The sequence below is a fragment of the Macrobrachium nipponense genome, chromosome 13, assembly GCF_015104395.2.
Source record: "Macrobrachium nipponense isolate FS-2020 chromosome 13, ASM1510439v2, whole genome shotgun sequence".
NCBI lineage: Eukaryota > Metazoa > Arthropoda > Malacostraca > Decapoda > Palaemonidae > Macrobrachium > Macrobrachium nipponense.
Window position 1 is genome coordinate 4,301,960 of NC_087206.1, and position 18,161 is coordinate 4,320,120.

The window sequence follows — 18,161 nt, forward strand, 5'->3', positions numbered from 1 at the left end:
TTACTTCTTCCTGGCGGCGCTTATACTCTCCAGTCTTGCAGTTGTTCGTCTCATCTCCTTAATGGAGGAAGGATGTAAATATATAAAACATTAGAGGCGATTTTTTTTATGCAGTTACATTTACCACTGAATTTAATGAGACCATATTTGTTTCTTGACGTTAAGTGAACTTCCGCTTTCAGTGAATATTTCCGCACTATTTTCATCTCTGAAATACTCTGCTACTTCCTACGTATATCCCCTGATGAATAGCACGTAGGATTCAAAGGCGTAGTGCCTTCAGTGCACCTTATGTAGTACGCTGTAGGCATTAGCAAAGGGTGTATAATGTGTTCTTTTGGGTAATGAATGCACTTACTTTTCAGCGTTTTAAACTATAGTAGATTCACATCAACTGTGCATTTGATGTCTAGGCCAGTCCCCTACGACGCTCCTGATTGGCGGTTGATCAGCCAGTCACAGGGCTGGAAAGTCTCAGTCTCTCCCGAGAGTTCACACGGGCAGGATGAGTGTCCCACCTCTCCTAAGGGATACATCTTTCGGGAGAGGTGGAGCATACATCTTGCCTATGTGAACTCTCTCGAGAAACTGAGGCTTATCAATAGCCAATCAGGAGCGTCGTAAGGGACTGGCCTAGACGTCAAATGCACGGTTGATGTGAATCTACTATAACTCCATTTACACTTTCTTCTTTCAGATTGCTGCCCAACTACTCTTAACTATTGTGGAGTTAACTCCCAGTTCCACCTTTTGATGCTTGTATTGAATCTCTTCATTTTCCGCAACTCTTTAAGATATTGCTCTTTCGACTGTATGAAGTGCTGAATGGTCGAAAGTGCCACAGTGCTTGGCTTTACAGCCTAAATTTCATGAATAAAAACAAATCATCCAAATGTCAAGCATAAATGCCATGAATGAAAACAAACCATATCAGTACTGTTGTTAGCAAATCTTTTAAAACGAAATAAAGATAGAATTAAAGAAGTTTAATTTCCACTACGTCGTGTGGTGACAGCTGTATGACAGTTGAGATAAGTGGTTCTCAACCTTTTTTTTGCCACACCCTCTCTAAGGGTTAGTCCATTCCTTCACTCCCCCCTTGTGTATATGAGTAAGATTCCCTCCCAGATTTAAATAATAAAACAGAGATAAAGAGAAGGGGTTTCGAGGGATAGGAAGAGAGGTCAATAACTACACAACATGGTCAGACCAACGAGCCTAACTATAGTAGTAGACTTTCGGAAAGTAAAAGTTATAATTCGATAATTTTCTATTTTTCATCAACTTCTGAATATCTGTCTCTCATTCTTGTTAAGAGAATAACGAATATTATTAGAGATTCTTTTCTTCTAGGGCTCTCGCCTCCCCTGGAAATTGCTGACGCCCCCCCAGGTTGAGAACCATTGGTTTAGATTTTCTTTTTCAAATTGATGAAGCTTCGTTAATTCATATATATATATATAATATATATATATATATATTATATATATATATATATATATATATATAATATATATATATATATTATATTATATATAATATATATATATAGATTATACATATAAATATAATATATTATATATGATATATATATATATATATATAATATATATATATATATATTATAATTTATATATCTATATATATATATATATATTATATATATATATATATATATATATATATATATATACTATATATATATATAATATATATATATATATATATATATATATATATATATATATATATATTATATATATATATATATATATATATATATATATATATATATACGTAGTAATAAAAATCTACGCAAGAATGACTCAGTTTTATGTCTCATAAAATACTATATTTATTACGCGTTTGTATTTCGTAAGCATTTTTTCATAAATGAAAGAAATCGTTTTTAATTTCTAGCTGGCAGATGCTAAGTTCTCCTGTAGAACATCAAGTTTAGAGAGAACATAATTTCACTGAGAATTTTCAAAATGAAATATTAATCAGAGAGGGATGTTCCAGCCGGGTAGCTGGAATTAAAAAATAAAATGGAAACAGTAAAAATATAAATAAAGCATAACATTTAGACACGGTTACGTAAGGGAGCGGACTTTAAATAGAAACATGGAAAACATGGAGACATACCAGTGATGTGATATACATCTTCAATTTCTCTAATTAGCAAATATCTACGAATTATAGGAGGAAATTAAAGCCCAAAACATTTCGTTATTCGATTTTGGAAAAAAAAAACCGAGATATATTTAGAAATATACTAATTCAAATAACGCTAACATTCAGAGATAGTTACTTTGGGAAGTAGGAAACACGAAGGCACACCACTAGGTACATGATTTAAATCTCTAGTCTAATTCGTATATATCTGTGAAGCGAAGGAGAAATGTGAAGTTCTAACTATTTGGCCACTCGAAAGCTAAACTGTTTTGCTTTTTAACGGGACGTACTGCATTTTGAATGACTCGAAAAGCTGTAGGAAAGACAGAGGTTTTTAGTGTTTCAGATATGACGGTCTCTCAGCCGGGTACAGTGAAAATAGAAGAAAATGAATAAAAACTTGATTTTTGAACTTTTTAAAGAAATTAATGGAAATATTAGCTCTAATATATTTTCATGAAATGTTTTTGGCTAGTTTTATGCTGGTGTGTCTTACGATTTTTAATTAAGATTCTTAGAACAGTGAAAATAAAAAAAAATGAATAAAAACTAATTTAAAAACTGTTTTTAAAGAAAATAAGAGATAATATTAGTTCCAATATAGTTTCATAAAATTAGCTGTGAAAATAGATGAAAATTAATACAAACTGATTTTTAAAGATTTTAAATAAAATAAATGTATATATTAGTTCCAATACATTTTCGTAAAATTACTCGGGCTTGTTTTAACCAGTTTTGTCTTTCCATTTTTAATTAAAATTCTTAGAAAAGTGAAAATAGAAGGAAATGAATACAAACTTATTTCTAAAGTTTTTAAAGAAAATAAAGGGAAATATTAGCTGGTTTTAACCTGGTTTGTCTTTCCATTTTTAATTAAGATTCTTATATGAATCACGATTTTCTTCAGAACTGCGCCAATCTTTACATATCCCAAAGGCATCATTGGTCATTTCATAACCTTCTTCCCTTAATCTCTTTACGCCAAATATCTCACCAGTTATCGTTTATCCTCTTCTAACGTAATAGGTACATCCTATTTTCCCTCGGCTCCTGCCTGTCGTTTATAATATTTCAATATTCCTCTGCCAAACTTATCAACCCTCTGAATCTAAAGTCAATATTTGTTACACATTTCATGTTCTCGTCTATAAATAAGTGCCTGTTGGGTTGCGCAAAGAACCTTATATTTTTTTGGACACGAGTCTCGGAACATTGAACCCCAAAAAATCGTGGGTTAAATTTTACAATGACGTTTGAGAGTCAGGGAGCTAATGTAATATTCATGCAGTGGTGTCTATATTGGGTTTTCATAACTCTTCGTTTGTTGTGTAACGTGTTTTGAATATTTATCTGACGAGCACCTCGAGGGGATAGGTAATGCGTTTGATTTGGTGGGAGGATTAGCGTCTTATTATTTTTTAGTTTTAAATTTTAATTTTAAAAGGATCTCTTTCGCTTTAGTTTACGGCAAGGATTTCAGCAAGAGTTGTATACATACCAAGTTTATTTTAAATCAGTGTGAGAAACTGGCGCTTTCAGGAAAATATATATACATAAATTGGAACGTGCATTCTTCCATCAGACATTCAGATGTATACAACCGTGGTCTTCGTCACATAATAAAATTTTCCCCTCTTTTAAGAAGGTGACGACAGAAAGAGAAACTTAACAGTTACCCAGATAATCTTAAGGGATGAGGTAGATAGCTAGCCCATGAAAGTTCTCTGGACCACGTCGAAATTAACGGTTTAATAGGACGGAGTACATTAAAAGCTACATAAAGCAGAACATATATATATATATATATATATATATATATATATATATATATATATATATATATATATATATATATATATATCTATATATCTATATATCTATACATATATATATATATATATATATATATATATATATATATATATATATATATCTATATATATATAGATAGAAATTAACGGTTTTAATAGGACGGAGTACATTAAAAGCTACATAAAGCAGCATATATATTCTATATCTCTATATATCTATATATATATATAGTTTATATATATATATATATATTTATATTATATATATATCTATACATATATATATCTATATCTATATATATATATATATATCTATCTATATATATATAGATTATATATATATAGATATATATATAGGATATATATATATATATATATATATATATACGATATATAGATATATATATATATATATATATGGTATATATATATATAGATATATATATATATATCTTATATATATATATATATATACTATATATAATATATATATATATATATATCTATATATCTATATATATATATATATTTATATATATATATATATATATATCATCTATCATACATTTATATATATATATATAATATATACGTAAGATACTAGATCTAGATATATCTATCTAGAGCTCTTCTATCTCTATACTATATCTATATATATATTATATAATATATATATATATAGTATCTAATATCTATATATCTATATATATATATATATATATATATATATATTATATATATATATATATAATATACATTATATATATATATTATAATATTATATAGGATATAATATAGATATATATATACGATATATATTATTTATCCTATATAATAATATATATATATATATATATATATATATATTATATATATATATTATCATATATATATATATAATATATTATATATAGATTCTAGATCTATCCCATATCTATATATATAGATTATCTGAACATATATCTCTATCTTATATATATAGATATCTATTCTTATATATATCTATCTATATATAGATTATCAATCAATATATTTATATCTATATTATATATATATCTACTATATTAGGATTTATATATATATATATATCTATCTCTAACTTATATATATATATATTTATATAGCATTAAATATATATACTATCTATCTATATATCATATATATATATATATATATATCTATATCTATATCTCTCCATATATGTATTAGTAGATCCTCTCTTATTAATATTTATATATATTTCTATCTTATATATATATATATATCATCTCCATATCATCATATATCATCTATATCTCTCTCTCTGTATAGATATATCTATCTATATATATATCTATATATATATATATATCTATATATATCTATACATATAGCTTCTCTATCATTTATGCTATATATAGCTCTATATCTAGTATATATATACTATCTCGTATATATATATATCATCTATATACTATAGATATTCTATCAATCTATCATTACTATCCTATTCTATCTATATTATATATCTATACTATATCTATATATATATATATATCTATTCCATATATATCTATATATATCTATTCCTATATATACATTTCTCATCTATTATCTGGATCATCTGCCCTATCTTATCTATATCTATATCTATCTATCTCCTCTCTTATCTATATCTATCTATATATATCTCTCTTATGTAATCTATATGTATATCTATATATATCTATATATATACTAGATCCTATTCTATATATATATAATCTCTCATCTACTATATATATACTCTGACATACTATATCAATATATCTATCCATATATATATATATCTATATCATCTCCTATATCTCTCCTACTATCTATATATAATATTATCTATATATATTATATAGCACATATCTCTCTATATATATATCTATATATACATATATATATATCTATATATATATATATCTTATACGATATCTATATAGTCATCATATGTATCTCTATATATATATATTATACCCCCGTATATATATAATTACTAGATATATATATCTCTATATCTATATATATATATACTATATATCATAGATATATATTATATCTATATATACTATTTATTCGATATATTTCCTCCATATATCTATTATATATATACATATATAAATCATTTGAGCTACAAATGTCCTTTATTATCTAATTCGGTCTACCTCGGAATTGATAAATTTTCATGTGTAAACTAAATGGGAATTTTTTAGTTGATAATAATTTCTTCCCCATATGGGATCGAACCACCGTTCAGCGGACAGGCACGAAATTAGGACGATATTCGACGTTACCGATTCGGTTAACGGTGAGGCTATAAGTTTATACCGATTCTGACCTTACAAATCACCGTCTAACTTGGTTTTTATGTAACTAGAATCAATATGCATCCCCCTCTACCATGTTAACCATTCGAACGTATGACGAACGTAGCCATATTATGAATAATTATCACAACACCGTGATTTATATAAATCACTCGAGCTACAAATGTCCTTTAATATCTAATTCACTCTACCTCAGAATTTATATATTTTTATATATGTAAACCGAAGGGGAATTTTTTAGTTGATAATAATTTCGTCACCTCATGGGATCGAACCACCGTCCAGCGGACAGGCATGAAATCAGGACGACATTGACATTACTGATTCAGCTAACAGTAAGGTTATAAGTTTATACCGATTCTGACCTTACATATCACCGTCAAACTTGGTTTTTATGTAACTAGAATCAATATGCAACCCCCTCTACCATGTTAACCGATTCGAACGTTTGACGAACGTAGCCATATTATGAATAATTATTACAACACCGTGATTCATATAAATCATTCGAGCTACAAATGTCCCTAAATATCTAATTCGGTCTACCTCGGAACTGATATATTTTCGTATGTGTAAACCGAAGGGGAGTTTTTTAGTTGATAATGATTTCGTCCCCTCGACAGGCACGAAATCAGGACGACATTGACGTTACCGATTCGGCTAACAGTGAGGCTATAAGTTTATACCGATTCTGAAATTGCTAAGATTTTACGAATCATCTGTATCTTTGTTCTGTCTGCGCTTTGGCTGTCCGTCCTTAGATCTTGAAAACTGCTGAGGCTAGAGCGCTGAAAACTGGTATGTAAATCATCCACCCTCCAAACATCAAACATACCAAATTGCAACCCTCTAGCCTCAGTAGTTTTTATTTGATTCAAGGTTGAAGTTATATATGATTGTGCGTCTGGCAACGATATAGGCCAGGCCACCAGTCATCCATGGCATGGTTTTATGGACCTATAGATCTATATTCGGTGCCCTTGATTACATGCCTTACTCGACTGTGCAGAAGAAACTTCTGCGCATTTATTACTTATTTTTATCTCAGTAAAGCTGACGAGATTATTTGTGAATGTAGCGCTATTACTTCAAAATGGAGCTAACTAACTGAATCTGTCTCCATCAAGCGTTAAAGGGAATCTATTTGAACAAGTGCAGAACAAATTCCCGGATTAAGACTGCAGAGGAAAGAAACGAACATGTGTCTTTTGTCGTGTCTAAAGCGCTTTCGATATAATTCAAAGTATTAAATGCTTTTAAAATATTGTTCATACAAGTGTTAAAAGCTCTTAAAAATAGTTAAAAATAATTCTAAATATCAAAAGCTCATGAATATTATTCATATAAGTGTTAAAAGCTCTTAAAAATATTTTTTTAAAAATTGAGAGACCTTACAGTGTAATTCTAAGTATTAAAAGCTCTTGTATATTATTCATAAAAGAGTTAAAAGCTCTTACAAAATAGTTCAAAGTATTGAAAGACCTTACAATACTATTCTGAGTATTAAAAAGTCTTGAATATTATTCATAAAAATGTTAATATCTTTTGCCAAATAGTTAGAAATATAATTCAATGCATTCAAAAGCTCTTACAAAATAATTTTATAAAGTATTAAAAGCTCCTACAAAATTATTCAAAGTATTAAAAGTCTTTATAATATAATTCAATGCATTCAAACCTCCTTGAATATTATTCATATAAGTGATAAAAGCCCTTACGAAATAATGAATGAAATGGAAGAAGTTTTTAACAAAATTTTCAAATATTGTCACAATGAAACGAAATTCATCTTACCTCTGGGAAAGAAATACCACTGGTTAAATCTCTCTCAAACTTTTATTAGCCGACCCCATCCCTAGTGGAGAGTAGGTAGATACTCCTTCTCTCATCTATATTATTTTTTAATTAGAAAAAAGGGATTGTATAATACTGATATTACAGTCTTCTGTCCCATAAAATGCTAAAACACACACACAAACAAATATATCTTACAATTCAATCATTCGTGATTACCGTATACCTGAATCATGTAAATGTTGAGTTAAAAAAAACACACACACACGCACACAAGCACACAAATTCATTATGTTGCCGTATAATTCGAGATTATGTTTACGCGACTGATGAAAATGTAGGAATAAAAAAATAAAAAAAAAACTGTAAATTCAACAACACAGGTGAAGCGAAAATACCTGTGCTACAACGTACACACAAACGTGATGCAAATATAAAGGCAAAATGTGGGACACCAGACTGAGTGTAATAGGTAATTTGAATTTTTCCATCGACTTCAAAAGAGAGAGACTTAAAAATACCATTCTTTCTGTAACGCGTTTTAAGCTTCATTTGCTAGCAAGGTTTTATTTTAAATTCTTTCGGAATTTTTTTTTTCGGGGGTGGGGGAAGGTGGAAGTCACTTACAGGCTCTTACGGTGCTTAACATCAGTCCTAGGTAATTGTTTAATGAGTATTTTTGGGACATAATTAGCAGGAAAAGTGAGAGTCGAAATTGTGTACCTGTTCCAGACGTGAATTGATCTTTATGTTGTGTTGAAATGGTTTTTCTTCTGATACTGCCCTGAGACTACACAATCGACCCTTTCCCCCCACTTCCCCCCACTACCCAACCCCATTTCTCCCCGCCCCCTCCAAAAAAGTTACATTTTCACCAAACCCCATTTCCCTCTTCCCCACCCCAACCCCCACTAAAAAAAATTATACATTTTTTCCACACCTTAAAGACTAAGTGACATTTTCTCTCCATATATTTTATTTTTTTAAAATAAAATTACTTAATCAAATTCAAGGTAAGATTTTGCACACCTAAACCCCCCCCCCCCCACCCCCCCCCCCCCCCCAAAAAAAAAAAAAAAAAAAAAAAAACAAAAAAAACATGAAAGATTATATATTTTCCACACCATAAAGACTCGGAACTAAGATTCTCCTTCCTGCATTTTCATTTTATAAAATTGACTTTTCTTAATCAGATCCAAGGTAAGATTTTGCAGTCGTTTGATAACATAAGATTCATCAATATATTTCTTTATTTATCCATAAATGTAGAATCTACTGGTCATTTTAACCAGATACATATGTAAGTGTAGCCACAATGCCCTCTTAACTTCTCAAATAATTTGCACTTCTTTTATTTAATTTTATTATTATTTTTCTTATACGCTTGTCACTACAAAGCCTTGAGACACAACTTCAATGAAATATGAAGAATTCATGATACCGGACATCATGATTTCTTCATATTTCTTTGAAGTTGGGTCTCAAGGCTTTGTAGTGACAAGAGTATATATATATATATATATATATATATATATATATATATACATATATATATATTATATATATATATATATATACATAGAATTTGAGAAGTTAAGAGGGTATTGTGGGTATTACTACTCTCGAAGAACCTGTGGGGGCAAGCCAGCCTCAATGGGTGCCGGTCCCAAGTCCGGATAAATAGGGAGGGTTGAAGTCAGGAAGGGCATCCGATTGTAAAAACCCACGCCAGAACCAATGAAATGGGTCGTGATATTGAATAGAATAGTGCTAGGGCGTACTCCGTAAACGACGCACAGACACATCGCCCTAACTCTGTGACAAGGCGAGGGCTACTGCATCATGAGCGAGTGCAGCTACAGAAGCGAGCTCTAAATGTGATCAGAATAGGCCAGCTCAATATTGGGTCTATGACAGGAAGAGGAAGAGAGTTGGTGGAGTTGATGAGGATAAAGAGAGTGGATATTTTGTGTGTGCAGGAAACTCGATGGAAGGGTAATAAAGCTAAAGAACTGGGGGATGGTTACAAGATAATCTATAGTGGAGCAAATGAGCAGGGTAGGAATGGCGTTGGTGTAGTGTTATCGGGGGAAATGAAGAATGCAGTGACGGAAGTGAGTAGAAAGAATGACCTCATTATGAGAGTGAAGATATGTTATGGAGGGGAAACAATGAACATCATTAGCGCTTATGCTCCACAAGTGGGCTGCACAGAGGAAGAAAAGAGCCGTTCGGAACGAAATGAGTGAGGTAACGCAAGAACTGGAAGAGCAGGAGAGGATTGTAGTGGGGGCAGACTTTAATGGGCATGTCGAAATGAAAAGGATGTAATTGAACGTGTGCAATGGGAGGACATGGGATTGGGGAGAGACACCCAGAAGGAGAGAGTATAGTAGACTTTGCCGTGTCCTTTGATATGGCAATAGTGAACACATTCTTCAAAAAGAAGAGGGAGCACTTGATAACATACAGGAGTGGCGGTAGATGCACACAAATAGATTACCTCCTTTACAATAGATCAAGGCTGGTGGAAGTTAGGAATTGTAAAGTTATCCCAGGTGACCACGTGGCCCCCCAACATAGGCTCCTTTGTATGGATTTAAAGATGAAAAGAGAAAAGAAAACGAAAACGAATGGGGTAAAGAAAATCAAGTGGTATAAATTGTTAGGGAGGGATAATGATAAGAAGAGAGAGTTCAGGAGAAGAGTGCTGGGAGAGGTTGATCTGGGAATTGAAGATGTGGGAGAATGGTGGAGGCATAATGCATCAGTGATTAGAAGACATGGAAAGGAGATACTAGGGGAACATCTGGAATAGTATGGGAGGAAAAGGAGAGCTGGTGGTAGGGAGAAGAGGTGGGGGAAGTGGTGAAGGGTAAAAGGGAGGCAAAGAAGAGATTTGAAGAGTCACAGCTGCAGGAGGACAGAGAAAGATTAAGAGAAAGAAACAAAGAAGTAAAAAGGGTGGTAGCTCAAGCTAAGGCAAGGGCATATGAAGAGGTTTATAATGAACTGGAAACCAAGGAAGGGTTGAGTAAGATGCTCAAACTGCCAAAAGTAAGAAATAAAAGAACAAAGGACATCACCCATATTAAGCAAATGAAAGATAGGAATGGTACGGTCATAAAAAAGGAAGAAGGCATCCTGAAAAGATGGAAAGAGTATTTCGAACAACTGCTAAATGAACAAAATGAAAGACTTGTAAGAGAGGATGGACAAGTAACCATGGGAATGGTAATGAGGATATCTAGAGATGAAGTGATACGAGCGTTAAAAAGAATGAGGAATGGGAAGGCAACTGGACCTGACTTAATCCCAGTCGAAGTTTGGAAAGCCTTAGGAGAGGAAGGGGTAGAAATATTGTATGATCTGATGGTAAAAATATTCGAACAGGAAAAGATACCAGAAGAATGGCGGGAAAGCATATTGATACCTATATTTAAAGGTAAAGGTGATGTCCAGGAAGCAATTATAGAGGTATAAAACTAATGTTTCACAAGTTGAAAATTTTGGAAAGAATAATAGATAGCAGGCTGAGAGAGGAAGTTAGAATAGGGAAGGAACAGTTAGGATTTATGAAGGGAAGCGGCACAACGGATGGAATATTTTGCATAAGGCAGCTAATGGAGAAATTCAGAGAAAAACGAAATAACAACGCGGAACCTGCATCTGGTATTCATAGACCTTGAAAAGGCCTATGACAGAGTGCCAGGCAAGAAATATGGAGATGTTTGAGGGGAGAAGATGGTGCCGGAAAAGTATGTCAGAATTATTCAGATGTACAGGAATGTGTATACTAGAGTGAGGAGTAGTGTTGGAGAGACGGATGGATTTGAGATAGGAGTTGGATTACACCAGGGGTCGGCACTTAGCCCATTCATCTTCAACATCGTGATGGATGTAATGACCAGGGATGTTAGAGAAGCAGTGCCATGGTGCATATTATACGCGGATGACATTGTGTTGTGTTCAGAAGGGAAGGAGGAGTTGGAAGGGAGGGTGGAGAGGTGGAGAGCAGCACTTGAGGAGAGAGGAATGAGAATAAGCAGATCAAAAACCGAATATATGAGTTCTAGTATTACTGAGGACGGTGGAAGTATCATAAGATTGGGTGGGGAAGAAATAAAGAAAGTACAGAAGTTCAAGTACTTAGGGTCCGTATTAGAGGATAGTGGAAGCATGGACCAAGAGGTGAGACACCGAATTCAGGCAGGATGGAATAACTGGAGGTCTGCATCAGGGATCCTCTGTGATAAGAAGGTCCCTCTGAAATTGAAAGGAAAGTTCCATAGGACGGTGGTCAGACCAGCAATGTTATACGGAACAGAAACAGCAAGTATGAGGAAAACAGAGGAGAAGCAGATGGATGTAGCAGAAATGAAATTGTTGAGATGGGTGTCGGGAGTAACAAGGGAAGATAGGATTAGAAATGAGTATATAAGAGGATCGACAAAGGTAGCTGAATATCTAAGAAAATACAGGAAGGAAGGCTTCGATGGTATGGACACCTGTTACGAAGGGAGGAACGTCATGTTGGAAGACATACGATGGAAATGGAAGTGCGGGGTAGAAGGAAGAAGGGAAGACCAAGAAAGAGATGGCGTGATTGTGTAGGGGAAGATATGGAATTGAAAGTTATAAATGAGAACGAGGCACAGGACAGAAATCGATGGAGACGACTCATTCACAATGGCGACCCCATATAAAAATGGGTTTAAGCTAGGAAGAAGACTATTCTTTAAGAACCTTTAGGTAAATATCAATATAATATACTTGAAGACTCGAAACAGCCAACCGAGCCATCTCTGTTCTTATCACCTACATTCACATTGAAATCCCAAGGTAAATCCGCCTTACGGCCTTCCCCGAATCCAACTAATCCCACTAAAGCAGACACTAATGCGTTTTAATCCTTAACACTTAACGTTTGCCGATCAGCCAGACATTTTAGTAAAAAAAAAAAAAAAAAAAAAAAAAAAAAAAAAAAATATATATATATATATATATATATATATATATATATATATATATATATATATATATATATATATATATATATATGGGAATTGCAAATTGGTTTTTAGTAACGTGTGAGATTTTCTTTCGCTATGGCACGTAGACGGGATTTCTTTTTTGTCTGTTTTTCCGTTTGTTTGTCTTGTATTATCCGTACATAATATCCGTAAAGGAAGATCTTTATTTAGCATTATCCGTATACATTACCCGTCAACAAATTACAATCTTGTTTAATATGAAAATGAGGTTCAGTGTAAGTAAGGATTCATGGTTCTGTGGTGACAGAGAAAAAATTGCAATTTGATGGACATTATCCCTTGTAATGACATTGGACTCATATTAGAGAGAGAGAGAGAGAGAGAGAGAGAGAGAGAGAGAGAGAGAGAGAGAGAGAATTTGGATAAAGTAAGAGATCTGAACAAAGCACGTCATGTCCCATATGGCAAGGTAATACATGAAGAGAGACGAGAGAGAAGAGAGAGAAGAGAGAGAGAGAGAGAGAGAGAGAGAGAGAGAGGAGAATTTGGATAAAATAAGAGATCTGAGCAGTCATGTCCCTTATGCAAGGTAATATGAGAGAGAGAGAGAGATAGAGAGAGAGAGAGAGAGAGAGAGAGAGAGAGAGAGAGATTTGAGAGAGGAATAAAATAAAAGAGATCTGAACAAAGCACGTCATGTCCCTTATGGCAAGGTAATACATGAGAGAGAGAGAGAGAGAGAGAGAGAGAGAGAGAGAGAGAGAGAGAGAGCTGTATAAAAGTAAATCAATTTCTCCATGATAAAGGAATGCATAGGAGAGAGAGAGAGAGAGAGAGAGAGAGAGAGAGAGAGAGAGAGAGAGAGAGAGAGAGAGTATCTAGACACAGTCACCAAACTGGATTAAAGCAATTAATGCTCTCTATGATGAAGACATGCAAAATAAAGAGAGAGAGAGAGAGAGAGAGAGAGAGAGAGAGTCTAGATAAAGTAAGTTATGTTCCCTATGGTGAAGGAATGCATAGGAGAGAGAGAGAGAGAGAGAGAGAGTCTAGATAAAGTAAGTCATGTTCTCTATGGTGAAGGAATGCATAGGAGAGAGAGAGAGAGAGAGAGAGAGAGAGAGAGAGAGAGAATTTATAATTTTCCACTGCCCTTAACATTAAGTCGTCACTATATTTTGCAAAATGCAGTCCCCGGGACAGTCTGCATTAAGGTGTGAAAGTATTCAGTCGTGCTGCTTTCACACGCATATTTTTTTCCATATATATATTTTCACGAGTTTCTCTACAAACGAAACTTTTCCCACGCGTGGCTCTGCCACTACTTTCAAATTCAAAACTCGACCCGCAGATAATTTCCAGACTTTTCGACCATATTCACACTCTTCCATTTCAGCACATTCGCCCTTCCATTTTTAGCAGATATTCTCCATATTTTCCCTTTATTTTTTTAGCAAATGTTTTCCATAATCTCTGCTACATTTTTAGTAAATATTATCCATACATTACCTTCCATTTTCAGCAGATATTCCCCATATTCTTCTCCTTCAATTTTTTAGCAGATATACTCCATATTCTCTCCTCCCCCCTTATTTTTTAGCAAATGTTTTCCATATTCTCTGCTCCATTTTTAGTAAATATTCTCCTTATATTACCTTCCATTTTCAGCAGATATTCTTCACATTCTCTTTTCCATTTTTAGTAAATATTCTCCATATATTTCCTTCCTTTTTTATCAAATATTCTCCATATTCTGTCTTCCATTTTTAGCAGATATTCTCTATATTCTCCCTTCCTTTATTTAGCAAATATTTTCCATATTCTCTCTTCCATTTTTAGTGAATATTCTCCATATATTCCGTGCCATTTTTTTAAGCAAACATTCTCCATATTCTCCCTACAATATTTAGCAAATATTCCCCATATTCTCCCTTTCATTTCTAACAAATATTTTCCATATTCTCTCTTGCAATTTTAGCAGCTATTCTCCATATTCTCCCTTTCTTGTTGTTAGAAAATATTCTCCATATTCTCCATATTCTCCATTTGTATTTTTTTAGCAAATATTTTCCATATTCTGTCTTCTATTTTTAGTAAATATTCTCCATATATTACCTTCCTTTTTTAGCAAACATTCTACACTTTCTCTCTTCCAATTTTAGCAAAAATTCTCCATGTTCTCCTTTCCATTTCTGACAAATATTCTCCATATTACCCCTACAATTTTTAGTTAATATTCTCTGCATTCTCCCTTCCATTTTTAGTAAATATTCTCCATATATTTAATTCCTTTTTTTTTTAGCAAATATTCTCCACATTCTCCCTTCCATTTCTGTTAAATATTTTCCATATTCTCAATTCTATTTCTAGCAAATATTCTGCACATTCACTCTTCTATTTCTGGCAAATATTCTCCATATATTCCCCTCCATGTATAGCAAATATTCTCCAAATTTACCCTTATATTTCACGCAAATATTCCTCATATTCTCCTTTCCACTTCTACCAAATATTCTCCAAATTCGCTCTTCCATTTTTAGCAAATATTCTCCATATTCTCCCTACAATTTCCAGTAAATATTCTCCATACATTTTGCCCTTTTTAGCAAATATTCTCCATATTCTCCCTTCCAATTCTATCAAATATTCTTCATACATTCCCTTCCATTTTTAACAAATATTCTCCATATATTCCCTTCCTTTTATAGCAAGTATTCCCCATACTCTTGTAATACTTCTCAACCACAATTATGGAAAATATCCAAACCGGACATAATCTCCCTTTTCCAATATATGATTAAATTCTTAATTTATCAAAAAGCTGTACCACTTGAATACCTGATTATAATATACCAGACGTTTCACTTCGTCTTATACAGACATTTTATGACGAGGAAAATAATATATTCATATAAACTATTCCTTCCATGATAGCAATCAGACGTTAATATTTAACCAAGGATCTGGAGGGGGTTGGAATAAAAGTCCTTCGGGAAAGTCCTTCAGGAAAGTCCTTCACGTATTGTGAGAATTGCCTAGGATGCATGTAAGGATTTTTTATTTATCTATATATATATATATATATATATATATATATATATATATATATATATATATATATATATATATATATATTTGGTAATCAAAAGAGATCATGAGAAATACTGAAGGATTATCAAGACATGTTCTTGAACGTAAAGTGGAAACCAATTTCGATTCTGTTGTATTATCTGACTTGCACGCTATTTCTGTCTGGAATTCACATGTGCCAGTCAGTAGTATAGGTACATACACTATATATATATATATAATATATATATATATATATATATATATATATATATATATATATATATATATATATATATATGAATTAACGAAGCTTCATCAATTTGAAAAACAAAATCAAAAACCAAGGTTCTTAATCTGGGGGCGTCAGCAATATCCAGGGGAGGCGAGATCCCTAGGGAAAAAATCTCTAATAATATTCGTTATTCTATTACCAAGAGTGAGGGAATAATATTCAGAAGTTGATGAAAAAAAAATGCAAAATTATCGCCTTATAACGTTTACTTTCCTTAGAGTCTACTACTCTAGTTAGGCTCGTTGGTCTGACCATGTTGTGCAATTATTTTACCTCCCTTCCTATCCCTCGAAATCCCTTCTCTTTTTCTCTCTTTTTTTTTTTAAATCTGTGGGGGAATCTTACTCATAGAAGCAAGGGTGGGGGCGGGACGGCTTGCGGCCATGAAAGGACCAACTCCTAGAAGGGAGTGTAACAACAAAAAGGTTGAGAACAACTGATCTCAACGGTCATACAGATGTCACCACACGACGTAGTGGAAAGCAAACTTCTTCAATTTTGTCTTTATTTCATTTCAAAGATTTGCTAACAGCCACACTAATATGGTTTGTTTTCATTCATAAAATGTGGCTGTCAAGCCAAGCATTGTGGCACTTTCGACCATTCAGCTCTTAAGACAGTCGAAAGAGCAAATATCTTAAAGAGTTGCAGAAAATGAAGAGGTTCTATACAAGGATCTAAAGATGGAACCGGGGTGAATCTCCACGATAGTTAGAGTGGTTGGGCAGCAATCTGAAAGAAGACAGTGTAAATGAAGTTAGTTTCAAAGGCTAATAAGTAGGTGCATTCAATACCCAAAAGAACGCACCACACACCCTTTCCTAATGCCTACAGCGTGCTTCATAAGATGCACAGAAGGCCCTACGCCCTTGAATCCTACGTGCTATTCATCAGGGGACATACGTAGGAAGTACCAGAGTATTTCAGAGATGAAAATAGTGCAGAAATAGTCACTGAAAGCAGAAGTTCACTTAACGACAAGAAAAAAATATAGCCTCATTAAATTCGGTGGTAAATGTAACCGCAAAAATAAAATTAAAAAAATCGCCTCTAATGTTTTATATATTTACATCCTTCCTCCATTAAGGGGATGAGACGAACAATTACGAAACTGGAGAGTAAAAGCGACGCCAGGAAGAAGTAAAAATGAGATAGAGGGTTAACGCAGAGATGATTACGAAAAGGAGAGGAGAGAAATAGAAAGGGTTGAGAATTAAAATGCGCGGAGAATGAGGAAACTGTGGAGAGAGAGAGAGAGACCTTACCTTACAGAACTTACATCTTGTTCGGGTTGCCCCAGGTCCCTCAGTGTGAGGCACCTCTAATGTCTACCAGAGAGTTGCTAGTGCATCTTCCGGTATACTTTGCATCTTCCAGTCTTGGATGGTCTGGGATACAGCTGAGATATTTGTCGAGCTTATTCTTAAACACATCTACGCTCACTCCTGACATTTTCCTCAGATGAGCTGGCAACGCATTGAATAGACGCTGCATTATCGATGCTGGTGCGTAGTGGATTAATGTTCTGTGTGCTTTCCTTATTTTTCCTGGTATAGTTTTGGGCACTATTAATCTACCTCTGCTTGCTCTTTCTGATATTTTTAGCTCCATAATGTTTTCGGCAATTCCTTTTATCTGTTTCCATGCCTGAATTATCATGTAGCGTTCTCTTCTCCTTTCTAGACTA